The sequence below is a fragment of the Dermacentor silvarum genome, chromosome 4, assembly GCF_013339745.2.
Source record: "Dermacentor silvarum isolate Dsil-2018 chromosome 4, BIME_Dsil_1.4, whole genome shotgun sequence".
Taxonomy (NCBI): domain Eukaryota; kingdom Metazoa; phylum Arthropoda; class Arachnida; order Ixodida; family Ixodidae; genus Dermacentor; species Dermacentor silvarum.
Genome location: NC_051157.2, coordinates 59051812 through 59057360, shown reverse-complemented (window position 1 = coordinate 59057360; position 5549 = coordinate 59051812).

Genomic DNA, 5549 nt, shown 5'->3' with positions numbered 1-5549 from the left:
AAGGATGAGGTTGCCAACAAAGTCATCGGTGGATAGGAATGGTGGGGAGAGGTTTTCCCTGTGGCACGCAGACTCGCTTTTGGGTCGCTCGGCTGCGAACATAATCAAAGATCGGTTAGCCAGAGCTCGAGTTGGGAGACATGGTATGGGCGTGTTAGGGCTAATTATTTTTGCCTGCCCACTTCACAGGAGCTGTAAAACTGGACCCATATTCAAGACGTAGCTCGTACGCTAAATCGCTTTGAATAAAGAAACGCCGGCCAATCGTGATAACGAACAAACACTAGCGAAGGCTCTGCCCATGAAACAAAAAAAGTTCTTACGAAAGGAGTCTTTTGTGAATTGTGTTTATAGCGCCCATGAAACAAATAAGAATGTGGTGAATGAAGTTTTCGAATGATGATACCGCTTGCACAACTTACCTATGGTGACGACCTTGAAGGCAACGTGCGCATCGGCGCCGTTTAGCGCCAGGTTGTCTTGGTCAGGATCCGCAATCCTGAGGGCACTCCTGAGCGCTGACACCATGTCCTTGAAGTACATCCGAGCCCGCGCAGTCTCAGTCCAGGCTGCTACGAGCGAGAGGAATTCCGAAGCAAAGCGGCGCTCTGTCGCACGAATGCAGGCAGGGATGACTCTGTCTTCGCGGTTCTTCCTGGGAACCAGCCACGGTCGGGCGTAGGCGAACAGTTGGGCTGCCGGCACAAGAAGCGTGTACAGGTTGGCCACATCCGGTTCAGCTCGAGTCGCCCAACGCGCGTAAGACTTCTCCCACTTCGATGAGGCCGCGCACGTAGAATGAAAAATTTCTTGGGACCTATCGATATATATAGGCAGAAGTGTAAGCTCCAGTTCTAAGTACATGTATAATTGTAAATAGCTGAAAAAAAGTACGGGATACCGAAAAATACCTCGCCCAAAAATTGATTACACAAGAATACGCCACACACGCGATTTTCTGCGTCCGTTTTCTTTTTAGTTGTCCAGTGATTTTTGCGCTATTTACAATTATGTATCGAGTACTACTGGCCCTGTTCTCTATATATCTTATTAGGTTCATGTTCGAAGTCTGGCCCAACGTCATCGACAGTGCCTGCCATTGCTTCTGCTCGTAATGAATCCACCTTTATGGGTACTAACAGGATGGAGGAAATCACTGACTAACTCTGTGGATGAAGCTTGACGTCTCACCCGCACCCAGTCACGACGCCCAGCCGAAACATGAAGCGATTCGGTGCCATTGCGATACTAAACGGTTGGTACACGGGTTGAATCAGTGACTTTGTTCATCGTGCAAATCGAGCTTTAGCGACATTAACCTACACCAACGTGGCCTCAGCATTCACCAGGCAAAGTGTGACGAGTCTACAGATGAAACGCGTGCGCTCACCGCGAACCAACTTTAATGCTCAGCGCAAACCGTGAACAGAGCAGTGCTTATCCGGCACTGCATGCTCAGACGATGAAGGTTGTTCCAAACCAGTCGTCTTTGACACATGGCGCAGATGCATTTAAAACGTCATTGCTTTGGTTTCAAAGTCAAAAGCGCCAATTTCTGTCCGGTATATACGTATGCCAAAAATGTATCGGATGCGAATGCGGGATTCGGAAGAGCCAGCTGTAACACACTACGGAAAATTTCCTCTCCTAGTGAGAGCTATAACTTTGTCTTGTTTTGGGAAGTGCTCTTAAATTGCCATCAGGCTCCAAGTAAAACTGTAAAATATTTGATATCTAGGTCTCTGTAAAGGTGGGCAAAAACAGCATTCTAAAGAGAGAGAAACCCTGTAACTTCTAGAGGTTCAAGCAAACTCTATATTTTTTAAAGAATTGTCCAAACCACCGCGATACTTATTTACATAGCAAGCAAAAACCTTTATTACCACGGGTTTCGAGGTAGGAGTAAAGAGTTTGTACAGTAATAAATCAGGACCATTAAGGTTAATATAGCGCTGGTTGGTGGCAAAAACGAAAGACTAGCTTGGAGGAAAACGTAGAGGTTATGTAATGGTGGTTGTATGGGACCGTCACCAGTGCCTGAAATTGTTAAGAACCGTAGTTTTATCACTGGAAACTTGTGACGCAATCTTCCTGGCTAGCGCTGTTTTGTAATCATAAGGAATTGCTGACCGAGGTACGAAACGCGGGCCGAATTTATAAAGTTTGTTTTCGTATGTGTCGTTCACCTGTGGGCCGGTCGCGTTCGCTAATAATTTGTTCGGCATCAGGAATTGCCTGAAATTTGCTCTCACGAACAATTCTAGCGCAAGATATTTCTGTGGATACAGGTAAATCCTGGGTAAACCCGGGCTAAATACGTACGTCACTCGAGTCGAAGAATGTCTGGTTTTGCTGGTCTGGTTCTAGTAAAGAGTGCCAGTGCAGTCCGGCCAGCTTACGAGGCAGCTGCTGGTCTTCGACGTTTCTAAACGGCTCCGAACGAAGCCCGTCACCGTGCTTTCTCCGGGTTCTGTCGACAAAGCCGTCCAGTTCAGCTACCTTGGACCAATGCACGTCCAGCTGAAGTTCCTGAAGTGCATTTTCTACGAACAACCGAGGGCGCCCGGTTGCGACGTCATGGCCATCCTCGTCGTCAGCGCTGTCGAGGCTGTGCTTGAGGGTCTCGCCGACCTCAATAAAAATACTGTGCCCATCTGGGCTCTTTCGGACTCTTATCACGGAAGCCACACCACTGCGAAGGCAAGCAGCTACGACACGAGCCAGCAACTCCTGTAAATTTCTTGAGCTCAGCCACGCTGCGGTGTCAATACCAATCTGTAAAAATATATGTGTGGAAGAAAGCTGAGTGTTACTTATTTCTTGTGTGCTTAACGAGCAGTTTTAGTCGACATCCGTGCATGGTATTATGTCAGCTTACGTTACCTGTCTTGTGCACTACGCAAAGCACCAAGTTCCTTATAAGTAGAGTTTCAGATCACTCTATGTAGGCACCGATATCTGGGGCTCTTACACAATAATATCTCGTTTTACACAAAATATGGGAGGACGTAATGGGACGTCCCAGTCGTGCACCAATGTTTTGATGGGGGGACTAGTATTCATCAAAGTACTTCTCTTTCCTTTAGAAAGACTAGTTCCACATAGAGATGTCGATATCGGTCTTCGGCATCCCATTCCCTCCTTCTACCATGTTTTTGATTTTCCACATGACGCTTCTTTACCTTGGAACAAACCTAATCGCCCTTACGAGGCGAAGTTGGCGAGGCCCAGCGTAAGCTCAGTACTAATCTCGACACATAAAAAAAGAAAAGCAGTATTTAAGGGGGACATTTATAGAAGGTGAATCGAAGTTAAGGAAAGGTATTCAGGTGTGCTAGTTGGTTCGTTGCTAGAGATTGTGAGCTTAAACTTCAAACAAGGAACACTGCAAAAAAGATATATAGCGCTGGCACTGGCAACCTCGTGTTGTCTTTTTATTGTCCATTGCCTGCACTTAGGCTGATAAACTCGCTTTAGGAAGTAACGACGCATAAGATAAGAAGCTACGCGCACACGCACGTAGCGATAAATATTAGAAGCTTTGAATAATTCGCACTGGTCAGCAAAATGGGACTCCATGTGGGAAGTACGGAAAGATTGCAATACATTGATTCAACTTTTAGGGGATGACATAGAATGCGATTCACTCTATAGATTGCGCCTATATTCGCCACAATTCGCAGATCACTACGCTCAGCCTCTTAGCTATGAATGACTACTTACCCCAGAGAGCGCAGCCTGCAGAGACGGCATAGACGGTCGACGCCCGAAGCGAAGGCAGCTCGCGTAGAAGACGGCCATCATTCGATTGCGCAACTCGCAGCCACCACGGGCCGGCGGCACGTCAGTACCGCTCCTGCCAGCATCGAATGACAAGCGCGCCAATCTGCGGTGAATGGCCACGAGGAAGTTGTGGCGGTTCTCAGCCGCGTAGCTGCGACGCCTGGGATTTCCAGCCCGCCATCGGCCACACATGTGCCTGCATGTAAGAATGGGAACACAAAAGAAAAGGTGTGTCTGGTTACTTTTAATTTTTCAAGAGTGCTCCAGATGTCCGACGTTTGGTAAAACTTTATTAGAAGAATGCAATGCATATATTTAAGGCAGGCTGGCTTGAAGTATGGAACCCTTGATATCTGATGGCGGCAATGATAATAATCTTTGTCATGAAACAGGAAGTACTGCAGACTACAGCATTGGGACAGCTACATAACGCTAAATGACGAGCACTGGCTCGGATACTAGCAATGAAACAAGATGTGGTAAAAATCAAACATGAAGGTGTGCGAATAACTAAAAAGAATGACGCAGTTTCGCCTAGAAGGCGAAGCACCGATTGTGATAGCAAATTATTAGACAGCTATACAATGTAAGGATAGTAGCTTTATCGGCCGTACAAACTTGTAAGCGTTTGTCTACGAACTAAATTAACAAACATGTTGGCACGCGCGCACAGGTAAACATTAACACATCTTAATCGCTGATCGCGAACACTCGCTGTCAAAACGCTGGCGTGAGGAAAAGCGGCAGCGAGCGAATTGTCCTTCGTGCTGCCTCTCGCTTCAACGCGAACTAAGCGGCGAGAGCACAGCGCACATGAAGCATTCAGCTTTCGGCTCGCTTTGCCTCTCTACCCACCGAAGATGGCTTTCGAGACAGGGCCGGCGCGGCTGCGCTCAGCCGCGCCAGACGCAGCCGCCGACGAAGTTGAACCTTTCGATGTGGGCGAAATGGAAAAACGCCCATGTGTCGTGCCATTCGGTGTGCAGTAAAGACGCCCAGGTGGTCAAAATTAATCCGTAGTCCCCCATTAGGGAAAATTTATAAATAAAACACGAGTCAGTATTGATATGCCAATACATGTGCCACACCTGTAAAGGTCATCGCACGGGGACACCTCCGCATCCATGGGCTCCGCCAGTGAGGCGATGGCTCTGTGGCAGGTTGGATTGTCGCAGACGCTCGACCAGTCACGCCGTTCCAGTCCCGAGCGTGCCAACGAACCCCGAGTACGATTCAAGCGCGGAAGCAAGATGAATATCGCCAGCATGAGGAAAGCCACTGCAGCCAGGGGCACGATTCGACACAGGAGGCAGAAAGGACCCCAGCCGGTTTCCGTTCCACTCGTGGCGTTGCTGCTTTCGGCTTTACTTGATGTGGTTGTGTTGGTGGAGTGCCGAGTTGCACTACCTGCTGAGACAAGGACGACGAAAATTGTAAATAGCGGGAGAAGTGGGAGGAGGTGATCGGGGGTTCGTTTGCTCGAAGCAGTGTAAAGCTGTGTTACAGGTATACATCATCTTTGTCAAATGAAAGTTCTGTTTCGTGTTGTATAAATAAACAATCCTCATAAGCGCTCTTCATAATCAGTATGCGCTTTCTTCGTTGGAGTTATTGAGACCGACGTTGAACAAGAGGTCGTCATATCTACAGGAGCGATAAAATTGTCACGGAGCTGCTGCTTTACAGTGAAAATCATGAACCCATTCTGTTCAGCTGTGGCAGCATTAACCTCACTAATATAGAGTTGAGCAGCTTTCAAGGAACCG